This window comes from Mastomys coucha, unplaced genomic scaffold (assembly GCF_008632895.1).
Source record: "Mastomys coucha isolate ucsf_1 unplaced genomic scaffold, UCSF_Mcou_1 pScaffold22, whole genome shotgun sequence".
In the NCBI taxonomy this organism is placed as follows: domain Eukaryota; kingdom Metazoa; phylum Chordata; class Mammalia; order Rodentia; family Muridae; genus Mastomys; species Mastomys coucha.
Window position 1 is genome coordinate 264151651 of NW_022196905.1, and position 11357 is coordinate 264163007.

The 11357-nt window shown below is 48.0% G+C and overlaps 1 protein-coding gene across 4 annotated transcripts in view; it reads right to left on the reverse strand.

The window, feature by feature from the left end:
- The window catches only part of Sipa1l2 (signal induced proliferation associated 1 like 2), a 143391-nt gene extending 142152 nt beyond the window's left edge, over nt 1-1239 (reverse strand). For all 4 annotated transcript variants that reach the window (XM_031341826.1, XM_031341825.1, XM_031341827.1 and 1 more), the window contains exon 1: nt 1065-1239. The gene's annotated coding sequence lies outside the window, so the exon portion shown is untranslated. The remainder of the gene's footprint in view (nt 1-1064) is intronic.
- Nucleotides 1240-11357: the final 10118 nt, after the last annotated feature.

An 11357-nucleotide genomic window follows, 5' to 3' on the forward strand; every position in this document is an offset into this window, starting at 1 on the left:
GAAGATAGATGTCTTTCCCGGGAATAGATCCCATTTCAGCCTGTTCCAGAAACCTCTAAACCCAGCTAGCGGTACACAGCACGTAGGAAATCTACGCAACCGTAATCACTAAACCCACCCAAGAACTCCACATTCTCCAAAGTGAAAACCTCCGCGATGCAGAGCAGCAACTTGCTCATTCATATTCACCTTTGGGCGCTAGAGATCACAGCCCACTTTCCATATTTGAAAAAAAGAAAAATAACCAGTTTAAGCCTTACAGGGGAGTACTATGTTTCAAACAAAGCAGCAGTTTGGGATAGTTTCTTCCTTTCGTTCCAATTTGTAAGACGTTAAATAAATAAATATATCCCAGCCCAGACTGCAGACGCAGGAAACTCAAGCGGGCAGCAGACTAAAAGCCTGTCATAAGAAAGCCATCTAGTGTTAAAGTTTAGAAGTGAAACCGCAGACAAAAGGAACATTTCTGGGACTATTTTGAAGTTACTGGGAAAACCAATGAGAATAACCAAGACGCCCCGTTTTCTGCGGATGACTTGGGTTTCGGAGTGTTTTTATTCTGCCTTTCCCCCCTCGCTGTTTGGCCTTCTTTCTTAGAGCCATCCTTGCGCAGACCGAGGCAACTCTAAGCAGAACCCAAAGCGCTAAGACCTGTTTTGACCAAAATCAGATATCGCCCAGCCCCAATTCGTGAGGGCGCACTTGCTGTCCGTTCGCCCGTGCTGACGTTGACCGGGACTGAATTAATGTAGCCGAAGCCGGTTAATGACGACAAACGTCTCCCCGAGATGTGACGCCAAGTTGTCCTCGGCTCTCGCTCTAGGGGAGACGAGCCGAAATTGATTCTCGGGATTCTGCGACCAGGCTCAAATGAATGTGCCGGCGCTGCGGGTCGCTTCCCGACCGCGGTCCTCACCCGCGGAGACGCGAGCCCGCGCCTACAAAGGAGTGGGAGCCCCGGGGGAGCGGCCCGCAAGTTGCGCGCAGCCGGGCAGGTCCGGTCCCCGCGCCCTGTGCCCTTAGCCCCGCGCCATCGGACGCACCCCGCACCCCCCGGCACGCACCTCGGAGCGGCGGTCCTCTGGGCCCCGCCAGGGCCGGCGCGCAGAAGCCCGGGCCTCGCCGCCCGCCGCCGTCCCGCGCTACCCATGGGCGCGCTCCCCGCGCGGCCGCTGCGCCCGCGGCTCGAGCTGTCGCCAGGCGCCGCGCTGCGTCCTCGGCCGCCCGGCTCCGTCTGCAGCCGGCTCCCGCCGCCGCCGCCCGCCCCGGCACCGCCCCCACGCGCTCCGCCCCCGCCTATTGGCCGGTGCCCCGACAGACCCCACCCCGAGCGCGCCGCCCCCTCTTATTGGCCGGTGCCCGGACGCTCCCCGCCCCTTGAGCTCCGCCCACGCCCATTGGCCAACCGGACAGGCCCCGCCCCGAGCGCTCCGTCCACGCCCATTGGCGCGCCTCCTGGCCAGACTCGCCCCTCGCTGTCGGGCGCGCGCGAGCGTCCTAGGAGGGCGATTCTCCCGGTCGCGGCGAGCGCGAGGCCTCGGTTTGCTGGGACAGGCGACCGGCTTCGGAGTGCTCACGAGCCGGGGCGCCCTCGGAGCGACCGCGCTCTCCGGGTGTGGACTCAGCTCTACATGCTCGCACCGTGTCCGGACCCCCAAGAGTCGCCACGGCCCGGCAAAGCCCGGGTGGCGCACTTGACGCAAAAGTGCAAGCTGCAGTCGCACGGGCCAGGGAAGCTGTGCCAGGTGCGATGCAGCCAGCTCTCGGTATTCCCTCCCTGTCTACACCCCACCCCCCTCCAGTCCCCGGGAGCCTCACCAGCGGCCGGCTGCAGAAGACCTGCGTTGGGCTGTATTTTGAGATGCACCGTGGGAGGAGGAGTAAATAAGGCCGGAGCAGGTGGCAGGATTTCCCGAGCTGGCTTCACCTTGCGTCCCCAGAGTCTCGATCTGGTTTGTTTGGGACTTTGAACTCCTCCCTGGAAGAGATAATGTTAATAATGTTATCTCTCCTTCCCTGTCGCAGTGCTTCCTACTACGCGCACACACCCTGATGAAGTTTAAACAGCGGGTCCCCACCCAAGCTGTATTTCTCTGCCTGCACATTGCCCAATCTCTTATATTATCATTTTATAATATAGGTGCAATGCGTAGGAATGGGCCTGGTAAAACATACCAGCAACCTGTATATAACATCCCGCTCCTGAGATTTCCAGGTTTTGAGGTCTTTCTGGATGGTTTGCGAGGTTGTGTATGCATTCCACAAACATGGAGCCTGATTTGTCCCCTGCTGCTTGTGCTTCCTGGGAAGCCTTTTTACCAGCCCCTGCTCTGTTGCTTGTGGGTGAGGTGGGAGGAGGGAGCAGATTAAACCCAGGCAGACTGTGGGATACAGCGCTAGAGAGGAAGGCAGGGCCTGGCTATGGGCTCATTATATCTGTATCTTACAGAAACAAATATAAAATACCTCTTTTGAAGAAGGTATGGGAGATTGCTAAAGTTTCAAAGAATACCAACCATGAAATAGTCAACTAAGCTTGTTCAAAAGCCAGTGTGAACCAGATTCCTAGGCAGTTAAGAGCACGTCTTGCTTTTGCCAAGGACCTGGCTGTTGTACCCGGCTTCCGTGGCAGTTCACAACCATCTGTAACTCCAGTTCCAGAGGATCAGAGGCCCTCTTCTGGCCTCTCTGGGCGTTGCAGTCATGAGGTGAACATACATGACTGCAAGCAATCTCTCAAACAAATAAAGCTAGGGTGAGCTACCATAGGTTCATTCTTAGATTCATCATCTCCTATTACTGTCCCCCAATCCTCCCTCCCTGCCCTTCAAAGGCCTTGTTACCCTGGCTGGCCTTGAACTCTGCCTGCCTCTGCCTCCCAAGTGCTGGGGTTAAAAGTGTGCGCCACCACTGCCCAGCTGTTATACCCTGGGAATTCTTAAGGGAACAGGCTCTAGGAACACTTGCCCTCCAATTCCCCTACAATTTCTTTTCTTTTCTTTTTTTCTTTTTTTTTTTACTTCTTATAAAGTAATTCCTACATCAGTCTTTTTTTTTTTTAAGATTTATTTTATGCATGAGTGCACACTGTAGCTGTACAGATAGTTGTGAGCCTTCATCTGGTTGTTGGGAATTGACTTTTTTAGGACTTCTGCTCACTCCAGTAGACCCTGCTTGCTCTGGTAGACCCCGCTCGCTCAGGCCCAAAGATTTATTTATTAGTACAGCTGTAGCTGTCTTCAGACACACCAGAAGAGGGTATCGGATCTCATTATAGGTGGTTGTGAGCTACCATGTGGTTGCTGGGATTTGAACTCAGGACTCTCAGAAGAGCAGTCGGTGCTCTTACCCACTGAGCCATCTCACCAACTCCCTACATCAGTCTTAAGAGTCTAAAGACGTGCTAGCCAATCCAAGGAGTTTAGCTGGTCAACTAATCTGCCTGCTGCTTGCATCTGCTTACCTTTTAGCATAGTAAAACGAGTTAAATTTCCTTAACAAGCTACAAGATTTGACCTGCAAGGATACTTGCAGAGCTGTAAAGTTCAATGGCTAAATTGGTAAAGATATAGAGCCCCACCTTTATTTCCTCCTTTCCCTTTCTACTACAGCCTTCCTGATAAAGCCTTGCTTTTTATACCGAACAAAGAGTCATCATTTGCAACAGGTATTGATTTTATAAATAGTTCAGGGCCTGATGATAGAACCAAACGGCTGGTAGGCCACCATAAGAGGCTTCAGGACAAGGGGTAGTTTGAGAGCAGAGAGAGCTGGTGTCTGCAGAACAACCTTGGGGAAGGCAGCAGAGGCCTTGCCAGAGCTGTCAGATGGGAAAGGAAGGAGCCGGTGGTGTCACTTGGCTGAAGTGCACTTGCCTGACGTGTGTAAAGCTCAGAGTTCCACCTTCAGCTCCAGAAAAAAGAGAGAAAAAAAAAAAACTAAAAGAGGAGGAGATAAAGAGATAGTGCCAGCAAGAAGCAGCACAGGGCCTGCCTGGGAAGCAGCCATGCCCTCTGGCCTGCCACAGCGCCTCTGCTTATGCAACACACACAAGGATGTCACTGTCCTCTGCCAGCCCCGTTTGCTTGGGGTTGGGGCCTGTCTCACATGTGTCTAGCCTGTGGCTATACTTCTTCCCCTGTCTTCCACAGAAGCCTTGCACAACAGGGTGTGGCCATGTAAGTACAATAGCAAATGCCAGGTCCTGCAACATTTGGGTTTTTGTTTTGATTGGTTGGTTGGTTGGTTGGGTTTTTTTGTTTGATTGGTTAGTTGGTTGCTTTTTGTTGTTGTTGTTGTTACTGTTGTTTTGAAACTAAGTATCTCTATGCACTTCTGGCTGTCCTAAAGCTCAGTTATGTAGATCACACTGGCCTTGAATTCACAAAGATCTGTCTGTCTCTGCCTCCCACTGGGTAGTACACTGGGCGTGCACCACCACGCCTGGCAAAAATTTATCTATTTATGTCTATGTATTTTGTGTTATTGGGTGTTTTACCTGCATGTACATTTACACACCAAAAGAGAGCCCTAGATCCCACAGGACTACAGTTACAGATGGTTGTGAGCTGCCATGTAGATGCTGGGAATTGAAGTAAGGACCTCTGAAAGAGCAGCCAGTATTCTTACCCACTCAGCCACCTCTCCGGCTACAATAGAGTTTTAAGAAGTAGCTTCAGTGGCTGGAGAAACAGGTCAGTGGGTAAAGCCCTTGTTACATGGGCCTGATGACCTAATTGTGATATACCACTAGTCCTGACCAAAACAAGGCCGGTATTCCTCTGAAGTGAAAACCAAGAGAGCAGTGTATTATGGGACCATGTACTAATTGCCATTGTATGACATAATGTATATACTGTCCCAGGAGCCCAAGAATACCACCTGTAAAAGCCTCAGCTCTGTAAGCACTCCACAGAGACCCAGAAAGACACATTGGATGGAGTGACCAAACTTAAGGTAAGGTTGGGCATGAGAGTCCACACCTGTAATCCTGGCACTTGGGAGACTGAGGCAGGAAGATTGCTGCAAGCTCTGGGCCAGCCTGGACTACACAGTTAGTTGCAGGCATGCCTGGGCTACTACTTAAGATTCTTCCAAAAAATAAACAAACAAAAACCTTTCAGCAGACAAAGTTTTTCCCAGTCTTAACTGTTTCCCAGATGAGGAGTCCTGTATGTTGGTCTGCGCCCAACCCCATGAACTCTAAGACTTCCAGGGTGGTGGATGATTTCTTTGCTGGTGATTTAAACTCTTGGTCAAAGCTACTTCCAGTTCCTACTCCAATGTCTTCAGGCCAGGCCTTCAACCAAACAAGGAGGCCAACTGGCCTCAAAGGTGTTTCAGGTCTCATTGTCTTTGTGTAAGGGAGGAAAGAGAAGCAGAAGCTACACGTCATCAACCCAGAAGGGTCTTCACCATTGCTCCAACTCCAAGTCATCAGCAGAAGATTTAGAAGCTTCCAGATACTCAGCTCAGAGGACTGAGTCTAGTTTAGAAGTGTGTATAGCTACAAAAGTAACACCTTATGTATGTGTGTAGCTAGATACATAAGTAACATCTTAAAATTCCATTTTCTAGTCTAAATGGGTAAAATGGATGATAAAGGCCCAAGGGCAGAGGTGATTGAGGCCTCTGAGTACAGAAAACAGGGCAGGAGCCATGTTCACCATCTCCACTGCCTGACTTAAGATGGGGCTGGGCAAGAAGTTGGTGACTGAGAGACAGCGCATGAACGGCATTGCAGAAAGACAATGGGACTGCTTCTCCTACTTCGCACCAGAGCAGACTTCAGGGTTACACCTTCATCCTCTGAGTGTGTTCCTAATTGGACAGACTGCTCCTTAGCCAGCATCTTTTACTTTGTTTTTACAAAATGAGCAATAACAATGCACGTTGGACTGATCTGTGAGCAGCTGTAATTTCTCACCACTAGATGGCGTCTACCAATAGTGAGGTTCAGAAGCTGCACACGCATTCTGCCAAGCAATAATTCTTGAGAGATCAATACAAGAAAACATTTATATCCATTTATATGCGTGTGTATTCACTTCTTACCTGTAATTTCTTTTTGATGCTGGCGATGAATCTACAGCCTCCAGTCAGCTGGTAAACCACGGAGGTCTTCAGTAACATTTTAAAGTTGTTAATTGAATACTAAACAGCTCTCTGGCCATGTAGGCTAACTGCTGTATAAGCCTAGTAACCAGAGTTAGATCCCTGGAACAGTGTAAGGAGAAAACAGACACTTAAAGTTGTCCTCTAATCTCTACATGAATGCCTAGGCATACTCGGAGGACACACAACAACAACAACAATAATAACAATAATAAATTAAATTTAAAAATAATATGTAAGCATTTTCACTGTGCAAGGTATTACATTAGACACCTCACAATACTTGGTGACAATTTATGAGTCACTCTGAGATACCAGGTAACAAAGAACTATATACCCCCTTGATTTAAAGAAGTTGGAAGCCATGAATTCATGCATTCATTCAACAAGCAGGGACTGGCTGTCCAGTATTGTAAGTGCTCTAGGGGAAGTTCTTGTTTGACACAAGCCTTGAGGAAGTCAATTTAAAGAATTTGCTCCACCCTCCCTTGTCTCAGTTGCTTCTGTCTCTGTTTTGGTGAGGCAAAGCAGCAAGGTGAGCTACCTTGAGTAGAGCAGAGCTGCTCATCTTAGCGAGGGAAAGGAGCACAGAGGTGGGGGAAACCCATTTGAAGCACAGTCTGAAGGACCTACCTCCCTTTAAAGGCCCCTCGTTCTAATTTCCCAGCACGTTCCCACAATAGCCCATCAGTTGTAGACCGGCAAAGGATAAGTTCGTCGATGATGTCAGAACCCTTGTGTTCCAGTCTTCACAGAGCCCCGCCTCAATGCAGCCCCACTGGGAACCAAACCTTCAACCCATGAGTTTTTGAGGGCATTTCAGATCTGAATCCTACCATGGTCTCATCAGAATTCAGAGGTGGAAATATTTACAACATTTAAATCACATGTTTGGGGGAAATTCTTACAAGTTACAAGGGAGAAATGAAGAAGAATGTGAAATTTCTGTTGAGACCCGGTAGTTACCACACTCCAGTTTCACCTTGAACTCGGAGATCTTCCTGTCTTAATCTTCTGGGATTCATAGCCACTATGCCTTAAGATCTCCATTCCTCCAGATTAGGATCACAGGTGAGCCTTCCAATTCTGGATTGTAGTTCATCCCAGATATAGTCAAGTTGACAATCTGGAACAGCCACTACACCCTCCTTCATGGGATCAATCACTTCTCCTTGCTTCAGGTCCCTCACAGGTTCCCTGCAGTCCCAAGAGAAGCCTTATGTCTTGGTCTGGCCCATCCTGTGCCCCAACCTCCAGCACTATTCCTGTCCTCTCTCCTCCACAGAGCTGGTCACCACCTTTCAGCCATTGAATACCCCTCACTTGGCTGCAGTTCCTCTCTTCTCTCAGCACTGTCTTCTTGCTTCTCCACCTCCACTCAGCCAGCTCTTGCTTTTTCCTTCTCAGATGGAACATCTTCAGGTAGCCTTGACACCCCACACTAGGCTAGGACACCCTATCATGAACCCCTAGTGATTTCTTACATGTGACCAAGTCTTTTCTACCAGAATATGACCCAAGGAAGACAAAGGTTTCTCATTTCCTCCCCCATGAAATAATTCTATCAGAGACCCTAGTATTAGCCCCAGACGGTCCTCTGCACCTGTCTCAGGGGGCCCTGGCATATGCCTACTAGGCTGTCTTTGCTGTGGGAGGGTCCTTGTGCCATCAAGGAACAGGCAGCTCCTGGCACAAAGAGCTGCAGTGGGTGACAAGGAACTGTGTAACTAGAAAGGACAGGTGGTCTCAAGACATGACAACATCTGTCACTTGCACTAAACTGGGAGAAACAATGCTGACCTTTAAAACCATGACTTAGAGACTGGAAAAAAAGGACTCACTGGGTATGATGGTTTATATATGCTTGGGCCAGGGAGTGGCACTATTAGGAGGTGTGACCCTGTTGGAATAGGTGTGTCAACTGTGAGCATGGGCTTTAATACCCTACTCTTAGCTGTCTGGAACTGAGTATTCTGCTAGCAGCCTTCAGACAAAGAAGTAGAACTCTCAGCTCCTCCTGCACCATGCCTGCCCAGATGTTGCCATGTTCCCACCTTGATAATAATGGACTGAACCTCTGAACCTGTAATCCAACCCCAATTAAATGTTGTCCTTATAAGAGTTGCCTTGGTCATGGTGTCTGTTCACAGCTGTAAAACCCTAAGACACTGGGTAAGAGCACTGGCTGATCTTCTGGAGCACCTGGGTTTCATTCCCAGCACCCATGTGGTAGCTCACAATCATTTGTAACTCCAGTTCCAGGCCATCAAATAGCCTCTCCTGGCATTCATGGGCATCAGGTATGCACTTGGTACACATAACACATGTGCAAGCAAAAGATTCATACACATAAAAATTAAAATAAATCTAATTTTAAAAAAAAATCATCACTTTAAACCTGGGAGTGGTTATTCGCAGCTGTGAACATAGCATCTGGAAACAGGCAGGAAGTCTGAGTTTGCAGTTAAACTACAGAGGCTCCACAGTCTATTTAAAAACAGCTCAGGCTATAGAGGGAGACTTCCTCTCAAAACACCAAAGATAAATAAATATATAATCTAAAGTGGAAACTTCTGGTGTCTTTGGGAAGTCAGTTATATCAAATGATGTTTTGCTAGGGCACATAAGTGAAAGGATGTTTTGCTAAAGCACACACATGAAAGAATGTTTCACTGAAGCAGACACAGGTGAAAGGATGTTTTTGCTACAGCAGAAACATGAAAATGTGAAAGGACATATGATATTTAGGCAGAATATAACTATGACCCTATAGACAGTGGGAGCTCAAGCATTAGTTTGCCTTGCTCTGCCTCACTAGTCTTCACTGACAACACACATCTATTCAATTTGCCTTACATTGTGGTGCTGAGCTTTGCTTGTGGTAACTTCATAGAGAGAAACTCTCCAAAGAACTTCTCCTGAGATTCCTATGGTTTCTCACTGCTTCCACAGACTCAGGCCGGTTGGGGGAGCTTCCTGCTTTCTTCTGGATTGACTTGCCCTTGCTGATTCCTGTGCGTTGTCCGCCGAGTGGACTGGACTGAAGCTGCTGATTCATGTTTGGTGTTTGCTAGTGGACTGGACTGAGAACAACAAAGATAGGAATTGCCCCCAAAGAACTACTTCTAAACAGCCACTTCCCCATATCTTAATAACCTTTCTTTTCCACTACCTCTGGTAGATGGTGAGCTAGAGAGGAAGCTGAATCCTTATTAAAGTAGGCTGCAAAAAATTTGTGTGTGCAGGTGGTGCCAGTGTAGCTTAGGCATAATGGGTAACTCTGCTTCTATTATGGTAGAAGAAACGGCAGATGAGGAGGAGGTAGCCATGTTGCTTAAGAAGATTGACAAAATGGCATCTACTGCTGCTGGATGATCCTACTGTGTTCCTGGAAGGGGTTTTCTGGTTTTGCTTCAGAGTCTTCATGTATCCCATTTTGAAAAAAGATTTGGGGGAGTGGAAGGCTGAAAACTCAGAAAATTCCCTCAGTTCTCTTGTGTTAGAAATGATTGCAGAGGTGGCTTTGCACGTAGAACATTTGTAAATAGAGGTCGAAGTCGAAGAGTGTGCGAATAGAGGTTGAAATGCTTGGAAAGCAATAAGAGCCAGTGGGAAGAAAACAGAGTTTAGGCTTAATGTCTGAGGCTGGGAATGTACCTCATGATGAACAAGGGTAAGTGTTACCTCCCACGCCCAGTTCAGCCTCAGGCCTTTGGCAGCTTCTGCCCGATGTGGTCACCTAGGGAATTAAGCCAAAAGACCCTCTGCAGACTATCTCTGAAAGTTGCCAGAGAAGTTCACTCTGAGATACAACTATGTGACAACACCTACTGCCTGAGGACATCTGCAGACCTCCGAGCAGTTGGTGACCTTCGCTTGTGACTCCCTCCTGACTCTTTCCTGACTTCTCAATGTTTATGTTATGCAAATATTTTATTTCTGGAGGTTTCCGTTCTTACCTGCCTATATAAGCTCAAAACACCCCCAAGTAAAGAAGCCTTGATTGGGACTCAACTTGGCCTCGAGTCTCTTTGTTCTCCGACCCATTTCATTTTGCAGGTCCTGTCTGACCTCTGGTCTGAAGAGACCCACAGACCCTAGTGGAACTGCGGGATGGATCCACTAAGGTAAGAAACTAGGCTGGAAGATAACCCTGCTCCGCGCACTTTCACTACTAGGTGCCAGAAGTGCCTCAGTGAGACAAGGGGCAGGGAGGGCAGGAAGTGCCCACAGGGGCAATGGGTTAATGTGCAACCCAGTGCACCACCAGAAGATCTGCTTGGGGCGACACAGGCACCTTCAGCCTTTGTGTAGCCTATGTGTGCTACACTGAGTTAACCTGGCATCCAATAGAAACACTAGACTTAAAGCGTTTTAAAGTAGGTTGTGAAAAATATACGGCAACAATAATCAATTAAAATTTAGTGGGACCATTTATTAAACCAACCACCTCAGTGTGTGTATGTATGTGAGTATGTATATGTGAGTGTATGTGCATATGTGAGTGTGTATGTATGTGTGCATATGTGAGCGTGTATATGTGAGAGTGTGTGTGTATATAGGTATGTATATGTGACAGCATGTGTGTAAGAGTGATTATGTGTGTGAGTGTGTATGTGAGTATGTATATGTATATGTGAATGTGTGTGTGTATGTGTGTGTGTGTATGTGTGTGTGTGTGTGTTCTGTTGACTTAGTGTAAGAGTGATTATGTGTGTGAGTGTGTATGTGAGTATGTATATGTATATGTGAATGTGTGTGTGTATGTGTGTGTGTGTGTGTGTTCTGTTGACTTATTTCTTACAACTTTAGTTAGCTCTCTAATCTTTCTCCCCAGCCTACAGCTCAGCCTCTAGATCAGCCTCTTTGGCTCTTTCCAGTGGGAACAAAACCCAGCATCAGAGTGAGGTGCTGCCCTGCTTCTGTGGTTGCTCGATAAAAAAGCTGGCACAAGGAAAGGGTAATGAGAAGGAGGGGGCGGGGCCCAGCATGCCTCAATTTTCAGAGTTCTTGCCTAGCATACAGGAGCTGTAGTGTCAACCCCAAGTCTATATGGAACTGTGCCTATAACCCAAGCACTCAGGAGGTTGGCTAGGGAGAGTTGGAAGTTCAAGGTCATCCTCAGCTACATAGTATCAGGGCTAGCCTAGGATACTTAAGACCCTGTCTCAAAAAAAAAAAAAAAAAAAAAAGACAGTGGGCCACTCTGAGGAAAGGACCCGTAGGCTGGCTTTAGGAGGACT